This window comes from Parasteatoda tepidariorum, chromosome 4 (genome assembly GCF_043381705.1).
Source record: "Parasteatoda tepidariorum isolate YZ-2023 chromosome 4, CAS_Ptep_4.0, whole genome shotgun sequence".
Lineage (NCBI taxonomy): Eukaryota > Metazoa > Arthropoda > Arachnida > Araneae > Theridiidae > Parasteatoda > Parasteatoda tepidariorum.
This window is the reverse complement of record NC_092207.1, coordinates 12,940,660-12,964,271: the sequence shown is the minus strand read 5'-3', so window position 1 is coordinate 12,964,271 and position 23,612 is coordinate 12,940,660. Positions and strand designations below refer to the sequence as shown.

The window sequence follows — 23,612 nt, the reverse complement described above, 5'->3', positions numbered from 1 at the left end:
TACAAATTGTTTTAAAAACAAGCGCAATGGTTATAATTAAAAATTTAAAAACGTTTTGAAAACGTTTCATTAATTTTTTATAATTAAAAAACACAAAAATAAAAACTATATTTTCTAAATTCATATAAAAATAAATAAAAGTTTAATGACTTTAATTAAAATTTAAAACTAACTTATACATTGAATTACAAGGCAAAAAGAAACAATCACTCCGAAAGTATGAGAGTTTTTTAAAAGTATTATTATTCTAAGGAAAAAAGTATGCAACAGTAATAATAACTTGTTTGAATGCAAACTGATAATTTCTGTTTTATTCTAAACTACTGGAAAGTCTGTAAAATATTTAAATTAAATATGCATTTTAAAAAGCTTTAGAATGAAAATATTTAAATGAATTTTTATCAGAACACCGATTAACGTTTACCTTTTAAAATACACGTTTTTATTTCAACTTTATATGTTTACTCGATGTTTATAACTGCTTGTTTTATTTCTATGTGATAATATTTATTATGATTATGTGATATAAAGATAGTATTAAACTATTATTTGCGCAAGGAACGAAGTAATAAAAATCAATAACATTCTGAGCAACTTTTGATCTATTGAGTAGGTTTTTCACGTTCTAATGGCTTTGAAACAATGACCTGCAGTTTGCTAATTAGTTAGTGCAGATAAGGTTTTAATATTATAAAATTAGAACCACAAAAGTACTTTCCTTGAATAAACAAAGCTTGTTTTCGATATATTTGGTATTTTGTTCCTCGAAATATCGTGGAATCTGCTATCAAGAATATTCGAAATTAATGATTTGCGCAACAAATCAGGAAAAAGTTTAGACCTCATTAAGGAAATTATACATTTTGCGCAATTTCTCCTTTATAAATTTTTTAATTAATCAGAAACTTTTTGCTAAAAGTTCTCATTTTTGAAATGAAAAAAATCGTTTATTCGTACAAAATATACGCTTTTATAATTTTTTATTAATATTTAGTTTATCGACAAACAAACTAACAACAACGGTCGACAAAACTTTGAATTAAGTTATATGAAAATATTGTTATTAAATTTTAAGTAAAATAGTTTTAAATATCTTAATTCTGAATTTCAGCGGAATCCATCGAAAAGTTATGAAGGAAAAAAGCTTTAAAAAAAAAATATCGATTTCGCTCAAATTTTTTGTTTGGTCATTTGTAATTGCAAAGTTTAATAATGCGTACAAATTTGCATATTTTAAGATTTAAAAAAATTGTTATTATTATTAAGTTCGATTATAGGAACGCAATAAACACTTTTTAAGGAATTTATTTGTGAACAATTTTCTTCTCAGTTGTGAATATTTTGAATCAGAGGAAGTACATATTGAATCAAAATTCGTATCTTAATCAAATCAGAGAAAATACATATTGAATCAAATTTCGCATCTTAATCAAATCAGAGAAAGTTTCATCAAGTTTCGTATCTTAATCCAATATGTTTAATCCAATATCTTAATCCAATAGGAAGTACATCTTGAATCAAATTTCGTATCTTAAAATTCTGCATAAATTAACTAGCTTATTTAAAGTTTCACTCGAACCACTGAGTTGGCGTGAAAATCCGATCACTAGATCAAAATCTTTTTATTTATTTATTATTTTTTACTTTGTGTACTGTACAGAGCAATAGAGTATGTTTAAAATGGTTCTAAAAGTATGTTTTGTCTGCATTATTATGGTTTATCTTATTAAAACAATATATAAGTATGTTTTTTATACTGTTTTCGCTTACTAAGTAAGAAACAACTAAACATTATCTAATTTTTGACAACATAAAGGATACTTTGGTGGAGGAGCACTATAAATGTAACACTTTCAGTCTTAAGGTTTATGGGAAATCTGAACCAAAAGTGTGCTTTTGGCATACTTCCAGACAATCATCAGGACATTTATTCCAAATTGTGATGGGATATAGGTACATGCTTGCATTACTCTTATCGTTCTTCACCCTACAGATTAATGGGTCAGCAACCTTTTCGTACTTGCAGGACCCATTTCAACTATGGGTGAATTGAAACATTCTAAAGCATCACTAGGTCTCAAAAAATGAAAAATAATCGATTAGACGTACAATTAAATTTTTTTTTAATATTCATGTCTCACAAAATAATAATTTTTTTTTACAAAATTACTAACGGGGAAAAAATCGCATAGAAAGATTTCTTCATTAGATACATGATAAACTGTGGGTAGTGATTCCGGAATAATTTTAATCTAATATAAAATTTTTATCACTGTGGTTAATATTTAATTTATTTGTTATTATTATAATTTAGGCATAAAAATATCTCTAAACATCTAATTTATTACGGTAATACTTTTTCTTGTACAATTATGTACAGTTATTACAACACCTTAACTTTCTAATTTAATAAGTAGTAAATAAAGTAAATGAAAGTCATTAGTATTTATTTAGTTTTCTAATGTGTTTTCTAAAATATTTCAAAATTCTTTTCCTTTTTTAAAATTTTAATAACAGTAAATGCACGCTTTTAATTTTTTCTATTTTACGACATTTCTGTATTCATGTTACGTATTTCTGCTCCTTACTAACGAAAGTGTTAGTTTTCGTTTTGATTGTGAAATTATGTATATAAAAAATTGCGTCTACGTCGCACTGGTTGTAGGGACATAAATTATTGAAAATAAAAAAATTTGGCAAAATTTTTTTTAAGAATCTCAGAAATTTCCCCAAATGCGTGATAAATAACACAGCTGAAAAAAATCATCTTAAAGTTAATTTAAAATAATTGATTTCAAACGATTTTTCGCTTGTTCTAAAAATTATTAATATGTAAAAATTCTTGAAAAATGAGAATAAAAATTATATAGGAACTTTTGAACTTGTTAATCAAAGCAACTTAAATTTATATTTATTTTATAATTTGCTGTAGGGGTATAAATAATTAGGTTGTAGGAATATAAATAATTAAAAATGATACATGTGGCAAAATAATTGTAATAAATCGTACAAATTTCACCAAATGCGCGGTAAATAATACAGCCAGAAAAATCATACTTAAGATACCAAAAAAAAAATTGATTTCAAATGATTTCTTGTTCGTTCTAATAATAATTATTATATTAAAATTCATGAAAATAGAAAATTATGCAAGAACTTTTGACTTGATAACTCAAAAGCATAGAAGCTTTATTTTTATAAAAATTTAATATTTTAAATTCACCCTTTTTAAAACTCTTATTATAGCTTCCGATTAAAAAAAGTCTTAAATTAAAGTAACTTCTTATAGCCAGCAATGCTCTTCGTCTACAAAATGAAATAAACTTGATGGCCTATTCGAGGTAAAATTTGTAGATTTTGGTGATTTATAACTAAATAATTCGGTGCTTGCAACTCGAGAAGAACTATAGTGATTACGTCTAACCATGTGGTTTAAATCAGATTTAATTCAGTACCTGTGAGCGACGTCACGCGTGTGTATCGAACCTGATTGGCATTTGAATCGACAAATGCCATGATTTACCTGTAGTGACGTCACTTGCATGTTTCTAATTACTTCGAAATAAACAAAATAAATTTCATAAATGATTTCAGAACCTAAAAAACTTTACTCGTTCGACAAGTGAAGCTTAGTGTATCTTCTTTAAACTTTGTACAATCATTACTGTTTATTTATTTTTTTAATTTCTTTCTCAAAAAGTTCTTAACATTCACATCAAAACTTGTGTAACTTAATCATTGTATATGCTAACTTTATTAATATGCTTTTTGTCGACAATTTATTTTTAATGTTGGTTTCCCATTACGTTCTTCCTGAAATGCTTTCTAAGCATAGCAAATTTTCAAACTTCTTTCCATTATATTGATATTTTAGATTGTGATTCATTTCTTTTATTTAAAGCTCGTTACAGTGATTTGACTACTTAATTTGTATTTATAGAAGGTACATAAAAAATACTTTCTTCAATGCTTTTTTTACTTGTATTATACGAGGCGTATCCAGAAAATAAGTTTCCCGAATTTTTTTTAAAAAGAGAACTCACACTTTCAGGAACATATTTATTGGCAACTAATGCAGCAATTTTTCAGCTATTTTTCAACATAGCCACCACCAGAATCGAGACACTTGTCGTATCGTGGCATCAACTTTTGTATCCCTCTGTCGTAGAACTCTGCCGCCTGTGAATGAAACCAGCGTGTGACAGACGTCTATCATCACTGTGACCGTTACTGTGAAACACTGGGAAATTGTGACGTGCCATTCAAAACAAGAGTTGTGGAATGCTTACTGCAAGTGTTGCGCTCCCCCATGACAATGCTAGTCCACATACGGCACGACGCACAGCGGCTGTTTTGACGGAATTTGGCTGGTAGTTGTTTGATCATCCAACCTACAGCCCTGATATTGCTCCCAGCTATTTTCACGTTTTCTGCCACCTCAAAAAATTCCTGTCCTCCGCTGAGCGTTTTGACGACGACGAAGAGCAGAAAACGTCTGTCACATGCTGGTTCCATTCACAGGCGGCAGAGTTCAACGACAGAGGGGTACAAAGGTTGATCCCACGATACGACAAGTGTCTCAATTCTGGTGGGACTATGTTGAAAAATAGCTGAAATATTGCTGTGCTTGTTATACCAATATAATTCTTGAAAGTATGAGTTCTTTTTTTTTATAAATTAAGGAAACTTACTTTCTGGATGCGCCTCGTATAATCTTTTTCATATTATCAACTTTTATTTGCAATTTTTACGTATTTTTTTACTTGCATTTTTTATAAAGAAATTATTTTCAAACTATATAAATAAAAAGAGAAATCAAAAATCATGTATGAAGCAGTAAAATGCTACTATTCCAAAGGAAAGTTGCGCAATGCAGCAGACATTTCATAAGTGAAGTGAAACCAATTGAAAAATTTAAGGAAGAAAATAATGAAAAATATAAAAATTGTTTTAGTATTTGTATTTTGTATTTCTTTTCTCTCTTCTTGGACTTTTAACAAAAAATTGTGGTGCAAAAAAAGCAATATTTAGACATTCGTCATGTTCTCTCAATAGAAAAGATTTTGTATTTTTATGACTTCCGGAGAAGGTACCCCCTGACGACGTCAGCATCTGTTGTCATTTTTATATTTTTCAATATTTTCTTCTTTAAAACTTTCTATTGGGTAATCTTTGTATGCTCTTCTATATGCCTTCGTAGTTTCAAATGTTTAGGTTAGATAGATTTTGTGCAGTAGAACAAAATGTAACGCAAAGATATGTAAAGCGAATATATAAAAAGAGGAAGTCATGAAAAATGCATTAAAATTTACTAATTTTTCAATGAATTTAAAAAAAAAGATTTTTTTTAAGAAAAAGCTTTTTTAAAGTTCACAAGTAAAAATGAGTTTTTCAGCACGTCAAATTTCAACTCCTTAGTTGCACTTCCATGGGCTGCAAAGCAAGCTTTCTCTTCTTTCGATGAGTTTGACAAATAAAAAAATCTTAAGAATATTATCGAATGTTAATTTTTTTATTCCCTGCATTTTCGTTTTCACACTTTCAAAATTTAAAATTTCAGAATCCAAAATGCAACGTTAAATCAAACACCTAAAACAACCGTTGCTGCAGCAGTTCTTAAATTCTTTTTAGTTTACAGAGAAATAAATGTGAAAATTCGTTATTCCAATTTTAAGAATTTTTATTGTCAATCACTAATTTTAAAAAGTGTGCCAAGAGCTGTTTTAAAGTGTTCCCTAGTCCTAAAGCTTTTTAAAAGTGTTCCCTGGTCGAAGAAGCTGCTTAAAAGTGTTCCGTAGTCGTAAAAAATGACGACTTTATCATTAGAAGTTAATTGAGGTGATTTATATTTTATTTAGAGCATTTGCAGGGTAACTTATAGTGCGGCTTTCCAGAGAACTCCTCTAGACTAAAAGTCTCAGACTGTCTGCTGCTATGGTTACAATCGAGAGCACATTTCTAATGGGGGTGCAATGGAAAAATGAAGGTGTTGATTGGTTTACTCATGCTGACCTATGCAAAGATCAAGACAAAACTATTCACCCTACACCCCTATTCGAAGCGAATTTTCCTCGTAACCATGGTACCCGTCACGATGCGAGGCAGGAGTCTGGGGGAGTTCTCCTGAAAGCCGCACTATAGCTGATTGTGTCCCCTATCAACACAAATATGTCCCACCTACTTGATCACCCCCTTTGTGATATGATATACTAACGCGCGCTGTCTTAGATGGACTTGCGCTTGCTGGTGCCACATTTAGTAGGAACGAAATTTTGCATTTACGTAATTTCGTTGGTACAAGTTTTCGCGGGACATATTCTTGTTTGGTCAATAAATGTGAGAATTACCATTTTTTTTCGGTTGCATTTTCTACACTCGTGATTTATGTAACTCGAAATTTTGCTACGCGAAATTTCTACTCCTCTATTTTATTTCCACGTCATGATATTTTTCAACCTCATATAAATCGATTCAATATTGAATCGTAATATTAGCATCTTAAACCATTTTATTCAAATTTGCTTCATTCTCATTAAGTGTTAAGCTCAATCATATTTTCTTTCAAACTAAACCGTGGCAATGAAATTAGATTTTGTTCTAACTTTTGGTTATAGAAGATATTATATTTTTTATTTTTTGAAAGAATTTAGTAGAACATTTTGTATGGTGACTTTTGATAATAATACTGTGTTTAAAAATTTGTGTAAATATAATTTGGAAATTAACAAAATCTGTGAAAGCTGAAGGCCCCATTTATCCATTGGCTCATGAATTCGCATATTTACCTTAAATTCACAGATTCATTCATTTGAAAATTTGCTAATTTGTTGATCCACTAATTTTGTCGAGTCACTAATTTATCAATTCACCCGCTCATTTAATCGTTGATTGATTAATTTGCCTACTATTTATCTTTATTTTCCAGTCTTTAATATCAAAATCCTTCAAAGTATTTTACACCTTAGAAATCGATAACTGTCTCATGATTAAAAATTAGGAGTAAACATTCTTAAAATAACTACGCTTAAAGAAACACACATATACCCAACAAACACATATTCACAATATTGAATATAACTCTTTGACGCAGAATTTTTATTAAACATATTTTTGCCCGTTTCTCATTATTTTGTATTAATTTACGTCAAAATGAGTGAAAAATATTACATACAGAATTTTAATAATGTATGGTTATAAAATACAGCATGAAATATCGGTGTCTTTTCTGCGTTTAAGGGAAAATCTTCCAAACACTCTCACTTCCAAACAATAATTTGTCAAAATTGTAGGTATTTCGATCTAAGAGAAGCGGTTATTCATCATTGATATTTCTATAATTTATAAAATGAGTTATAGATAAGTTTTTAAATGTGAACGGAAAAAAAAATTCAAACTCCATTTTCTTTTTTTTTTTTTTTTTTAAATTTTACATTTTAGTACAAATATTATTGCGATAATCTAACAGTTTTTTAGTAAAAATTAGACTGTTTTTTTTATAATTACAAAATATACCGAAATATATTTTTGCTTGTAAATTAGAGCGTCAGAGAAAATATATAAAAGGCGCATGGATGTCCCACTTGCAACAAAGCTTAAATTTTAAATCACAATCTCAACAGCACTTCTAATAACATTATAATAATGTTACAGTATAAATTTATTTACCAAAAAAAAATTGCAAATTTACTGAAATATTGTCTTGCTAATGATTTGCATTTTTTTTTCAGTAGGCAATCCCTCGCTTCCTTTTATAAAAATAATTTATTCCTGCAAAACAAGAATAAAATGTGTATAATAACAAAGAGAGGAATCGAAAGTAGCTTTAAATCATAGCAGCGGTTACTTATACAATTGGTGATAAAACGTCAAAAACTATCTAATTCTTCCCTTAAAGATATCCTTTTAGTATAAGTACTACTGTCATTAAGTGCTTTGCCAGGATTTTGATTAGAGAATTTATCATTGCTGTCTAAGACAACAGCATTAACTTCCTTGGGCGTGGTCTTAACTGTAGACCTTTCTACATAATTCATAAGTTGCTTGATGTTATGGTTCTTTGTTTAAATGAAAAAACGAGACAAATTTGTGTTAAAATTGTTAACTATTAAACTAGCGTAATGTATGTTGCTATGATGGTTAAAATTATGACCTTCTAATCTTTTAATATAATTTTGTACTATTTTCCAACGAAGAATTTTCAGTTGGAACTGGATATTAGTTCTTACATATTCACCGTACAAACTACATATTCAAATATCTGTGAACTTTCTTCATTTTCTTCGACGAAATCGTTTTTTGGTATATGGTCCGAGCAAATAGTACGTCAAATTGACGAAATAGCTATCATTATATCTTCAAGTAAACAAATTTCGCAAAATTTAGAAAACATTTCGTCATTTTATTTCCTCTAATATATNTTTTTTATATATATATATATATATATATATACAAGAAAGATCGATTGAACAGAAAATAAATTACACCCATACCCGATGCGAGATACGAACCCTGATACCTACTTGACCGCAGTACATCCGGTCGGAGTGCTTAGTTATTTTTGATCCTTTAGTCTTCATCTCAGTTTTGTTAATCTGATTAACTATCTCCTACCATGCATTAAGATGAGGTTTCGAGTTGAGGAAACAATTTTTATTTTATTTTTATCTCAGTTTTGTTAATCTGATTAACTATCTCCCACCATGCATAAGATGAGGTTTCGAGTTGAGGAAACAATTTTTTCATATATTTCAGAGTTCGCGTTTCGTCACGTGATTTCGTGACGAAATGATTCTCAAAATTAACGAAATGCAGCTCAAGGATTACTGAAACGTCAAAAGTGAGAGCTTTATTTCTGAAAGTATTTGCATTTGTGTTCTTTGAATTCCTATAAACTAATTTTGCACTATTTTTTAAAGAAAAGTATTCAGTTGGAAGTGGATATTGTTTTCTACTTCTTTGCATTCGTGACCTTAAACTAATTTTGCACCATTTTGTTAACGATAAAAAAAAATTTAAAATGTCAATGAACCGAAAAAAATGACTGTTCGAGACAGTTTTTATTCTTTATCATTAAGTCTTTGAATTCTTCCATTTTTTATTAGGAAAAGTTTTTGTAGTAAGTATAAAAACGTAAAGCTAAATTTTAATGCATCATTACTGCTACAATAAAGAATTTAGAACCTTTATTTTTGAATTTCTACAGTATATATATTTATAAAAAAAAACCTTTCTTTTTTCGTTTTACTTAAGCAAAGGTTTCTCTTATTTTATCTTTAAGGAAAAGTAATTTTTAAAAAAGGACAATATTTTTCGTAATATGAATATTCTTCTCAGACATTTTCTATGTTGTACTGTTTCTATTTAACTGATGTTATTTCTTTAAATGTATTTTATATTTATATGGGTTTTGAAGCACTATTTCTAGACAATAATTAGTTCTTCTTTTGCAGAATATGTGTAATTTTTTTAAAAATGTTTCCTATGCAATGAAAGTTATTAATATTTTGAAGAATATAAATTCTGATGCGGGATTCGAAAAAAAATATTATTTTAGTAAATAGATAAAAATTAAAACCCACGTGAAAGAAACGCCTATTGTTGATGTAATATTCTTTTCTTAGAGATAATTCATTTTGAAAATTGAACGCCAAGTCTTATGTCCATTAAAACAAAAATAAATATACACATAAAAGTAAAAATTTCTAAAATTGAGCTGAAAGTTCAACATTTCAATACTAATGTTTGTAAAAATTTAAACGCCATAAAGAAATTTTCTGACATTAATGAAATTTATTCCACATTTAAATAAACGAAGTATAAATAAAGTATCAAACTTACAAGATAAAAATACAGAACATCGGAAATCAGACTTTTGTGCGTCCGCCAAGAAAACCCTGAACACGTCGTGGCATTGAATAAAATGTAATTCCTTGGAAATGGTATTCCAGATGGCTTCGACTGGACATCAAAGTTCAGTTTCACTGTGTGCCCCACCATTTGCACTAGCAAAGCACCGACCAATGAAATCCTGGACATGCTGAATGGGAGATACATTTGTGGAATAAGCAGGCCATGGAAGAATCGAAACCTGTTGTCCATTGAAGAACGCTTGTGTAATCTAAGAAACATGTGCACATGCATAATCCTGCTGGAGTACAGTGTCGTTCAGAATGCATCGAAGAACGAAGTGGACAATTTCTTCAATTTCTCGTTTGTAGAGATGACTGTTGAAGTTTCTAGCAATTTGATGGGATCGACAATTACATTCAATAGTTCGCCAAGCCATGATGTCAGGAGTCTCAACGGTATGAACCTGGATAATACGCAACGGTAACGTCTAAAACGTACTCTTTCATCATTGTACTCCAGATTGTCACGTGATTAATCTGTTGCTAAACCCACTGAATTCGGAGGTGTCTGTGATTCAGAGACTAAGAAATCCTGCATAGAGGAAACCCTTACACGCAGTTGATGCTGCAGCAGACTGTGACCAACCGTAAAGCTTGACAAGAAAACACATGTAGCCATGCTCCAACGTTGTGCTAACATGCAGGAGGACGTTGTATTGTCCATCACAGTCATTCGATTGAGGTGTCTGTTCTCCGGTGCTGTTGTGCTATTACGTGAGCCATTGCCAAGTTTTCACTTTGGTTGTTCTTCTTGTGTCGATTTCTTCCGAACACGCATCGCTGTTGTGGCATTATGATACTTGCGGGTTGTGATTTCTCTATATGAAAATCCACCCTCTCGCATACCACGCATTCGGCGGCGTGAGATTTCGTTAGTTGTTGGTGTGGTGCTCTCCGCTCTTCAAGAAGCGAACTGACTCCTAATAAAACGTTTACTCCGAACAGAAGACGGTCCCGCAGTGCACTGATCGTTAAGACACGATTCCCAGCAGATCACCGAATTCAAGCATCACTGGATGCGGTCAGTGTGCGGGTGGGTGACCACTTGGATTAGTCTGCATAGGGACCGAGGGTGTGGGGTATGGGTCCTTGTTAAACTTAATGTTATGTTCCACCGTAAAGTGCTTGACTTCATTTGCAGGTCGTTAGGCTACCGAAGCGGGGGTGCCATCCACTCTGTAGAGGATCAAAATTGTGATGGCATGTCTTCGGATCATCCTCTGGGATGTTTTCCAGAACGTCGTCGATAGCCCATTGTGCAGCTCTAGTGCGACGTAAATGAACTACGAATCGAACCGAACTGAAGATGATAAACTGATTTCTACCGATCTTTATATTTTTTAATATACAAGAAACAAAAGGCTGATATAGCTGATTCCCCGTCCACGCATGCGCAATCGCTTTAATTCTAATCATTTGCGTGTTTTACCAAACTTTACAGTCACATTACAATACACTTTAAAAGATGCATTTGCTTTATTATAAGTTTTAGTCCAATTTGCATTATTCCCTCATGGTGTTGCAATTTTCGCAATCATAAGTGTATTTTTTTTAATAAAATATCTCAATTATACTCTTCAAAACCTATATGAACAAATAAGAAGTTGTATTACATTACTATTCACTTAAAAAAAAATTCCGAAATTAAATAAAGTAGAGAAGTACGAAACTAGACCTTGACCCAAAAATCAAAGATGAAGAAAATTTACATAATCGAATTATTTCTGAAGAAATACGTAAAATATATGAATAAAGCAGCATATCATTTCGTTTACATGATTTAATTGCTTTGACTTTAAATATAATTTAAATCGACTAAACAAACATTTTAACAAAGGCACACATTAATATTTTATGTGAAAAAAGTAAATTTTTAATGAATGGATGAATAATTATCGATCGCACAAATTATTATAGTATTTATAAAAATTCAGAATACAATTAAATTGCTTTGAAACCTTGAACTAGATTTATCGATTGTAAGAGAGAGTTTTTAGTGAAGGAAGTTATACTAAGTGGGTGTCTGTTACGTACTTTTGATGTTACATGAAAATTGGGAGAATTGCGATTGACGGGACATCGATTCAATAAATGTTTTTTTATTCGATTTCTTATCGATCGGTTTTGGTACCTGTTTTTGGGATAGGGAATAAGAGTAGTTGGATAATATCGGAAACAGTGGAATAAACCTGTGTCATTGGTTACTCGAGCCAAAACAGAATGACTCGCCGGCCACTCGCTACTACAATTTGTACATAAAACTATTTGTCTACAATTTGTACAAAACTATTTTGAAACTATTTGTCTACTATTTGTACATAAAAAACTTTTTATCGCAAATATAAGTTTTATTAGTTTTTTTCTAGGATTTCATTAAAAAAAAACTTTTGAAGGTTGTCGGTTTTTCGTATATTTGTTTTCCAGTTTAAACGTTAAAAAAAACGTTAAAGGCTACCAATTGGTTATCAATTGGCTTGGTTACCAGTTTAGTGTACACGTTGCACAAGATGAGTTTGAAAGGTGACCAAGCTAATCGGCAAAGGTGGCTAATAATTTAATAAATTACATTCTTGCATACGAATTTTAAAATTATATTCTTAATTAAAGCTTTAAAAATGAAAAAAAAAATTTTTTTGCAAAGAGTTAAAAAAAATGAATACTTAATTAAAAATTTTTTTAAGCATTTTAAGTGCTAATGATAAAATAGGCTTAAGGAAAATATATAATTCTGAATATTAAATGTTTTCATCGGATTATTTCAATAAAATCATAGATTCTTTTTTGTTCTAAAATTTTTCTGATGATTTTTCGGGGATTATTAAATTAAAAAATGTGAAATTAATTCTACAGACTCGTTGCGATTCCCGCTCATAATCGAACGAAATTTTGTATTCCATATTAAATTCGGCTGTTGCTAAAATTTTTAAGAATAGCACTCCATTTAAAAAGAAATATTCCATAAAATGGCCATTTTGTTTTGTATTGGACGTAAACTCTCGTTTGCGTTATTAAAGTTCCCAGTTTGCTGCAAAAATTACTTAATATTTTTATTATTATTGTTTACATTGTTAATTTCTATATTATTAATTATTGCATTATTAATTTTTAATATTAAACTTAACATAATTAATTTTTACATTATTAACTTCTTATTATTAGTTTTTTCATGAGCAGTTTTTGTATTATTGGTTTTTTATTAGTAGTTTTTACGTTATCAATTTCTATTTTTTAATATTACATTATTAATTTTCATATTATTAAATTTCCTATTACTCAGCTTTGGTATTAAATTTCATAACTAAATGTCACAATATTAATTTTTACATTATTTACTTTTTATTCTAATTTTTTATTATTAGGTTTTATATTATGACTTTTTTGATGATTAGTTTTCGAAAAATTTTTATTATTGATTTTTACAATCCACAGTAAAAAGTCATAATGTCTCGTAATAATTGTGCAATTAAAGATGTTTCCAGAAGCATAATCCATTGTAATATGTTTCCAGAAGTATAATCCATTAAGAATATGAATTCATTATCTCCCCCCCCCCACAAAAAAATTATTAAAATCCGCTTACTTTTTTCGTTCGAAATATCGTTATTGATCTTACTCTTTAATAAAAGTAAAATGTTTCTTTTTTTAATTACAATTAGTATCAAACTTAATATAATTTATGCACAAAGGAGAAATTTAATCATGAAATATCAATTTTTTTTTCTTTATTTCAAAAGTGAATAGCTCTGAGCATTTTTAGAAGAAGAAACGCTTGTTTATGAATTTGTAGAAAACGTGAGGAATTCAGATGAAAGAAAATGCGCATCGTTTTCACAAAGACAGCGGCTTCGGCTGCTTGCGTACTTCTTGCAGATGTTTTTGAAGGATATCAGTTTCCGGAGTCTTGGATAAAAATTTAAAGTTGAAAGGATGGGTCACGTGGCAAAACATTTTTATGCCTCTAGAATATTTGTTTTCTTTAGAAAATATCATATTTTGAAGCAGAAGGTGGTTTAAAAGAGTTGTTTTTAAACCGTTGAAAATTTAAACTTGATTGAAAGGTAAAAAGAAATGGTGGAATTTTTTAAACATTATTGCACTTGCATATATATATATATGCATATATATATATATATATATATATATAGTTTGTTTGTTGTTTTAAAAAAATAACGCTGCCATTGGTGAAAATAATATAAAATTAGTATGAACGGTATAAACTTCATACTAGTTATTTATATTATTCGATATTAGCTGCAAATATCGCACAATGTTTAGAGATTTTTTTATCACCGAATTCAGATAGGTATTATATCCTACTTTTCACAGTTCACTATAAAAAATTTTGGTGCAAACAGTTACCAGCATTTTGTTGTTGAGGTTAACGAAATCCTTTTTTTGAAAACAAACAGAAATGCAGTTATCGTGCAAAAATTTTACAAAATTAGCGAAATAACAATTGTTTGCAAGAGGTAGTGGGAATACGTTATCAAATAGTGTTTTTTAACGAAGAAATTTAGCAAGGAAGTCATAAATTGATTTGATTAAAAATATGTAGTCAGTGAATAAGCAAAAAGAAAAAAAAATAAGATAAACATTTACTAAATAAACTATTCTAGGGTAAAAGTAATTGAAAATGTTGCTAAAGGTACTGTAAAAAAAGTTAGCCTCCCAAAATCGAAAATCGTGGCGACTATAAAGCAAAATTTTTCACAATGCGAGGTTTGCCTAATTGCAAGAGAACACTAATCCACGTTTACACCCTAAAACATTTTCATGTATCTTAACACCAAAACATGAATAATGCCAAAAAATGAAAACTGGCATTTATAATTATAGTAAGATAAAGATANAATAAGTGTGTACTTTTGTTTTGTATATAATTTTGTACTTTTATTTTATAGAAATTAAAATTCATATACGACGTAATCACTTAGATTTATTTTTGATCCTTTCTCAAATGGTGGTAAATTTTTTTAACATAAGCGCTGCTATGGTGCCGCGTACTGTCATACCAATTATTGGTGACAGCTTGCCTGTTTTGTTAAACAGCATAGATATATTGCACGATACTCAAATTATTGCTCAAGAGGTGAGTCAGGAAGTAGTACAGCACGTAATGGAGCATTGGGATAAGTTCTTTTTCTTATCTCACGACAGAGATGTCAATATTTCCAACAATTCCCTGCTATGCTAAAATTTACTGAACTCATACTTAAGACTGTTTGCATGCTTTAATAGCTGCCGAACAGATTTTAAATTATTGCTAAAATTTAATACATAAAGGACTTTGATGTCACTGACATTTCTTGAAAGTAGTTGAAATTGAAGATCTATGTATTTACGTGAGGGTAAAGGCACGGGCAACATCTAAACGGCAAAAAATTTGGCTAATATATTGTTTAAAACTAATTAAGATGCTATGAGGAAATTTTGAAGAATTAGAATATTTATATACAGTGGTGTTATACATTCGTCTTGGTTATGTTGCACAAGATAATTTTGAAGGGTGGTCAAGCTAGTCGGTAAAGGTGGCTAGTTTAAATAATTGTTACAATATTCATTTGATTAATAATTTTACTCATTTTCAAACATATGAATTCCCTTTTTATAAATTTATATTTGTTGAAATAACGAAAGATCAAACTCCCCCCCTTTTTTTTTTAAACCAAAAGTATTAAAAACGTTTAACTAACCGGAACTGGAGTCGAGCAAATTTTTTCGACTCAGAATCCTTCAATTTTTTTCTTTGACTTCGACTTCCCAGCTCCGGGTAAAAGAAATATCTTTATTGTGTAATGATATTCAATTGAAGAGTTAAACGAAGTATTATTGCTTTATTACAAATCACATCATTTCAAATTACAAACTCTGAATTATTAAATTTTATGAAAGAATAACACGATCAGCTTAATATTATTATAATAAGCCGTTAAAAGACGGAAAAGAGCTTTTCACACACGTTGGGAACTTCCTAAGAAATCAACCTCACAAGGGAAAATCGATAGAACCGCAGATATAATTGCATGATATTATGGTTTTAAAAATGGATTGGAACAACACAGATAAGAATTAAATATTCTTTGAACGATTTTGGGAATGTTGAAGAATGACGATTACAGAGAAGTAAATTGATTCATTGGTCTATTATTAATAGCAATATGATAACAGATAATACATGTACTATTATTTCATTGTAAACTATTTCTTTTATTACAGTGCAAGTGCATACCAGAAAGTCATCGATTTTTATTCAAACTTTTACTTTCAGCCATTTGCACTTAGGACTTTTAGCTCTTACTGATTTTTAGTTTAATGATTTTATTTTCATCTCTAATTTCCTTAGTATTTTCATCATTCTAATTCTTGATATTTACACCGGCGCTTTTAGCTTCCTTTGATTTTAAGTCATGCTTTTAATTACCTAAGTTTTTAGTTAATTCACTTTTAACTGATCACCACCACTGTCATTTGGCAAAATTTTACTGTATTTTAAGTTTTTAGCCTAAATATTTAATGCAATAATTTAACTTTTAATCTCTTCATACCCCCCTGGGGTGGGTCGGAGTTCTACTCATCTTATCCTTAAATAAATAATTAAAAAAAAATTTAAGTCAATTCCTACTTAGGTCAAAAAAGATTTTTACTTTAGTTACTTTTGATTAAATAATTAGAATTAATATAAATATGTATAAACATATGACAGAATCACAATATTAAATAGCAAAATAGACAGCCAATTTCCTTCCAATTTTTCATTTTTCTTTCCATATAGAGTGTTGGACTATTATTTTTGTTTGTTATTATTTATTTGCTCTATATTTTTTTTTCGTTTCTAATTCTCGAAGCTGATGGTGGTCTATAATTTCTCATTTTAACCATCTCTTGTAATGCTTCATTATTGCAAGGAACCTTTCCAGTGAGTTTCGAGCAGTCCAGTTCTTCAATTAATAGTCCATTTAATGATTTCACACTACTCAAAGCGACATATGCTTGTTCTGAGTTTTCGTCCTAGATATATTACTGCATAATCAATCTACAGTGCTCCCTTGCATCTTATGTACTGTTGATGCCCATGATATGAAAGATATTTATATTTCTCCCATATAAGACTAAAATTAATGAATTAAATTTAATTAGTGAATTGAAATAACTGTATTAGCAAAATCAAAAGTATTTTATTAACGAATGAAAATTTGAACAAGATGTATAAATATATATAGGGAGAGTGTGGACTAATAGTAGAAATTGAAAAGAAACAAGCATTGGATTTGCGAATACAGGATAACCTTAAAAACAACAGTGAGGGCAACACATGACGAGTGTATACCGGGCAGTGTTACTTAACCCCTTAACGATCTGTTAATTTCCAAGAAAACTGTCATAAAAGTGCCTATTTTTTGTTATCCCTGTATCCATGATTAGTGCTGACATCTAGTTTAAAATAAACTAACTATCTACAATTACCTTAAAAATATCCTGGTACTGCCATCTGATGGGCAAAATGAGAAATAAAATGTTTTCCGGGCAAAGGAAATGAATTAGTTTTCTTCTTATTGGCCCGTTACTACTGAACACTCCAGCACGAAAATATCACGGGAATGAGAAATAGATGGCGAAACCTCACCGCGTCATTTTCACGGGAGCGAGAAAGAAGGGGTTAAAATTAAGAAACACTAGTGAAGGGAAGACAGGGCAAGTGTATACCGAACTGTGTTATTAGATCATAAAAACATCAGTGTACGGAATACAGGGTAAGTGCCTATGGGGAAGTGCAACTTACTGTGAAAAAACATCAGTGTATCAAATCAAGATACGTGTACGCCGAGAGTACCACTTATCCTTAAAAGCATTTGTGGAGGCGTGATGGTTCAGGGTTGAAATGAGCGTTCGCCTTCCAGTGATGCGAACCGGGCTCAAATCCCAGTCGATACGAATTCCGCATCCGGCTTGCATCGACTACAGTTCTGACGTGAAATATCCTCAGTGGTAGACGGATCATGGGTTAGAGTCTCTTTGCCGTCAGGCTAACCGTGGGAGTTTCGAGTGGTCTTCCTCTCCATGTAACGCAAATGCGGGCTAGCTCCATCAAAAGGTCCTCCACGAAGGGAAAATTTCTTCCAATACTCGATGCAGGAGTTCCCTTGTCTTTTGGATTGGGTTCAAAATTACAAGGCTACGGAGTTACACTTGCATTGGAAATACCGAGCAAGCGTGTACCAAACATAAAAAAAAAACAATTAATGCAAATTTTATGATTGGCATTCAAACGAAAATTAATGATCAGGACAAAATATATTTTTTCCCTTGAAATTATTGTTACTATAAGGTTGTTCTAATATTGGCAGTATATAAGGTAAGGTATTAATAATGTTACTATAAATTGTTACTATAAGGTTGTTCTAATATTGGTACTATATAAGGTAAGGTATTAATAATGTTACTATAAATTGTTACTATAAGGTTTCTATAACCAGAATTAAGTATTGATTCTTTTAAAAATTAAAAAATTAATGATGACAAAAATGAAAAGAAAATGTTCTTTTTTTTTTGAATTCTTATAAGAGTTGCATTTTGACTAGTAATTTTTAAATCGGTTTTGATCGGTTTTGAATCGGTTACAGTTTGACTAGTAATTTTTAAATCGTCTCTACATTCATTTCAGATTACTTAAAATGGACTTGAAATTTAAATTGGCGTTCTTTTTAAACACTGTCTAGACGTGTAAAGTAACAGTAAAAATCATGAAATATTTGTTTCAATTGTATACATCGCATGACACAGATCTTTTTTTCGTCCAATAAAAGCTGAAGATTCACTCATAAAAAAAACGTTTGAATATTAAAATATATTAACAAATTATAGAAAAATTAAAATTATAGAAAATAAAAAAATATTTTTCCGAAACGCGTTTTGAATTTTTTTATGATTCGATTCTAGTAAAAATAATTATCTCATTTCTTTTTGATGATTAGACTATTTTCAAATGGACTAGAATCACCTTGAATTACATAGTAAATCACGAGGAGAAAAAAAATGCGTCTGCTTTGCATTTAAATAGAAAAATAAACTCCGTTTATTTTATTTTCGTTTCTTTTTATAGGGTTTACGATACGATAATTCTTCCCCTGGGCTACACATTTAGTAAAAACTAATATTTAGTTAGGACAGCTTCTTAACTATAATAATTGCTCCATATTAATTAGTATCCATATAAATATTTGTCTTAGGCAGTGTCGAAATTACTCTATTTCAAATTGCATCTCTTGAACCATATGTAAATGCTTTGAATTAATTTTTACCTTTTTAAAAATATACAAATATAACATATGTTAGAAATAATACTTATGATTGTTATTTTTAAATAGATGTACCAAGTTAATAGGTTTCTTTTATTTTTACCCCACTCTCCGAAATAAACTAAATCTCACTTTTGGCGATTCAGCAATCCTTCTAAGTTGTATTTCGTTAATCTTGAGAATCATTTCGTTACGAAATCACGTGATTTGTGACGAAACGCGACTTCGGAACCTTATCACAGGGCATTGTGGGTGCTCTTTCACTAGAATAAAGACTAGACAATTGAAACTGGAATGGCGAAATAGATATATATACAGGGTGTCCCAAAAGGTCGTTTACAAACTTAACATGCTGGTCTGTCATATCATGATATAGGTAGTTTGAGAGTTTTATTTGTAAAGTTTTCGCTCTCACCTGTAAACAATTATAAATGCAACCTAATTTATTCTTGACCCGAAAAGTTCTCCTCAGAGAAATTTATTTCATTGTCAGTAGGTAATTATTTTCTAAGTTGAATATGAAAGCACAAAAAGTAAGGAGGCTAACGTCTATCTATCATAGAAAACTAGAAATTTTTTTTTCATGAAATTTATGTTTTGAAGCGAGAAATGAAGATGATTGCCAAAAAAATAATGGGAGTTGGGAAGTAATAGAAAAATAGTATCAAGAAATAAATGAATGCATGCATTAAAAATATTGAACATCTAACAAATACGAAAATTAATTCTTCTTGAGGATCTCTTTTTAACTGCCTGTGAAATGATTTTTCAAATTTTCCATTATTGATACGTATCATTCTAAAAAATGCATTATACTTTGATATAAATTTGACAAAATCGCATTATATTAGAAAACTGATCATTTATTAGATTAGACGGTATTATTTTATGAACAGTAACATAAAGAACATAAAAGAGAAACCGCTCTTTTGATATAATATTTAGCATGGTAATGATTTTTTTTTGTAACACATACACATCTCTTGGTACACGTACACATCACGACGCCGTTTGCTTGATAGCTCAATTTTCCGACAGGTTTGTTTGTCTGACAACTCAGCAAGAACTCCGGTCAACAAAAATTATAGAAAATCTTGACTGATTGTCAAGTATAGTTTCTCTCAAGATTGCATAATAATATGACTGAATAACTGAGAAGTTATCATAATCAAGTAGCGAAAAGTGAAATAAAAAAATATTTGAAAAACACAAAATAAATACGTAAATAAATGTATAAATAAAATAGAAAAATTAAAAAATAAATTTAAAAAAGTTTAAAAAAATGAATGGAATAAAATAAAAAATTCAAAAAAAGGAATTTTAAAAAGAAAAAGAATAAAAAATTAAACCATAAAATAGAGAAGAAAAAAAAAACATTTAATGCTGCTATGAATCTTGCAATCTTTGAATCTTTTACTAGAAAACAGAGGGAAATGTTACTATCCCCATAAACAGTCAATAAATTGCCCTTTAATTTTTTTGCCATAAGTAGCCCAGCACTATAGAAAAAGTAAGAAACATTTCACTTTCGTTGTAGAAAATCCATGCATATATTCTTACATTCTAAGCATATTCATACATCCATGCAGATTCTTACATTCTTCATGCATATTACCTTACGTTTGCACTGGTGGTCAAATGTGTAAGAAATTAAGAGAATTTGCAGACTCGGTTGATTATCTTTAGTACTACTGGATNATATATATATATATATATATATATATTTGAAAATTTTTTTTCCTCAAAAAAGTGACGACAGCTATTTCGTTCTTCTGAGGAAATGTTCGCTCGGAGCATATACAAGGCAACGGTTTCGTCAAAAACATAGATGCATATACTTTTTTTCCTTCTTGATAGGGATTACAAATATACATATTAAGGATGGTCTTTATGGAACACCTAATACGATCACGTAGTGCTCTTAAGATTCTTTTTTTTTATTTCACTTGTTATTTTTTTCGTTATAACACCTATTCGTACTGTAAAAAATGAATGTAATGTCTATTTTGAGTCAAAAACTCCGAAAATTATGTGAATAAAAACTTTATTTCGAGTTAAAAGACTCGAGCATTCATACACAACTTAAAGCGTGTATTTAATATCTAAACACCGATAATTGAGAAAGATTACCTAGAGCTCAATTACATTTGCTCCATGAATTATTTTCATCAGTTTCGGCTCACGTTTAGAAACCATCAGATGACAATGATAGATTGTCTGCAATCGAGCTCGAGAAAGTGGAAGTTTGTTATCCCGTCTGTTGCTGAATATTCCACAGAAATAGAAGCCTTCCTTTACAAAAAGACATGTATGATTGTAGTAGTGTAATAAATATAATTATATTCTCAAAAAAAAATTACATAATATTATTATTTTAAACTTCTATTCAATTCGCATTTATTAAGCCTATTTCGAATTGGTCCTAACAATCTCTCTGCGCTGCGTGTATGTTTAGTTAACTGATCTTATTTTAAGAATACTGAGCCGAAATTAATGATTCTTACTTATATTGTATAGTAAAAATATTCCGACTTACGTGTATCATTTTTTTCTGTAATTATAAATTTGAGTGCTACTAAATAAAAATGATGGCAGCTACTTTGCACCAGTTGACGTAATCAAAACATACATTTGCGGTGTATCGCAACACCTGGAACTGTCCAAGATCTTGGTGTAATGAAATATCAAGAGCCAAGAGTTTTCTATGGTGTTTCTGTACACAACTTTGGTGAAAGTAGTTGGCACCATTTTGAGTATTGAGAAACGGTAAAATTTTACACAGACTGCCTTGAGTATGTTCGTTTTTTGAGCCAGGCAGTGTATTTCTTGAAAAAAAATTCGGATCAAATAGCTGTATAAAATCCTAACAGTTTGGATGCATTATGTGTAAAATCTATTTTTACCTCTAATCTATTTTTCCGTAATTTTTACAATAACATTTATCTAATTAGAGTGATTTAAGGATTTTACTGAAATTATTACTGTAAAAATTACGGTACATCAAATGTTTTGTTCCGTAGCATGTTGCGGTAAAAATGAACTTAACAGTAAAAGGTATGTACCGGTAACTTTTACCATAATTTGATCCGGAATTTTCCGCATTGTAGTCTATTTCACTATTTGTATAGTGAAACTCTTTATTCAGTGTATAATATATGAACTTAACAGAAGAAAAGTTTTTACCCTTTTATGTGAATTTTCTTTTTTGCGTATTTCGCCATAAGTCGGAAATTTTTTAAGTGAATAGAAATCTTATTGCATGCAGCTATATAATGCATTTATCGAAAGAAAATTTTATTATTAAAACAATCTTTCATAATCTATAATCTTTCATTATTTTAAGTAAAATTAGTCGAAATTTTTTTTAATTGTAATTCTTATAAATATTTCAGAAAAATTAAATGTCAGATGACAAACAAATTTACAGTATAAAATTTCAATACAATCGGTAGAATTATTTTTTAAATTTCAAACGAATCGTGTTTCTTTATTTAAAATTTTCATTTCTTGATAACATTTCGACAACCTTTAATTTTTTTTTATTTAAAATTATGCAAAAATTTGTATACCTTACAATTCAAAGTTTTGTTCGACAACTATTAAATAAAACTGTAAATAAAAGAATTATGAATTTTTTTTAAAATAAAATATATAAATGAAAGCACTATAAATGGTCATTAAAATTACTTTCAATGCGTATAATGATTTATGGAAAACGAAATTTTATATTTGTGCTGAAAATGCTTCGAATTCACTTTAAAAATTACCGAGAAATACGCAAAAAAGTAAATTTAAAGTAAAATGGCCATAAAATTCAATTGTTCTACTGTTAAAATTCAGAATCAATATTTCCTACATTCCTACATTCTCCTAAGTCTATACTTGAAAGTCAAAAATACAAATCCGTCAAAAAAAAATTTTGCCAATGGGTCAAAACTTTGTGATCCCCTTATTACGATCACTGGTTAGCCATTGGTCAAATGCTTTGTCCTTCTGGATTGACTCCGTTAAAGGACACAACATTTCAAGTCATGGGTTGCAAAAACTGTCTCAATTGATGTTTGTCGTCGGATTGGTTTTCAAATCCTGCCTACGTATGTGTTTCAAGACGTCACAAAATAATTTTCCTTCTTCATCAGTATTCATATTTATATTGAAATCACCGTCAAGCCAGTAGTTATAAGTTAATAATAAAAAAATATGTAAAAATACTTTAAATTATTATTATTTAAATACATTAAAAATGCCTGCTAGTGAAAAGAAAAAGAAAAACAGCAGTGATCGCCATAGCAACGCATGCAATGACGACGCATGCCCACTGCTTACTATTACTCTTGAGCACAGTTGAAAAGTGTGATGACGTCTAAATAAGTTGCGCACGTCATCAAACTCAAAACAAGACCCATTT

The 23,612-nt window shown here is 29.8% G+C and overlaps 1 protein-coding gene across 1 annotated transcript in view; it reads left to right on the top strand.

Moving 5' to 3' along the window:
• Positions 1 to 23,612, top strand: part of LOC107441923 (melanopsin-like) — a 54,321-nt gene that overhangs the window by 803 nt on the left and 29,906 nt on the right. The window lies entirely within an intron of this gene.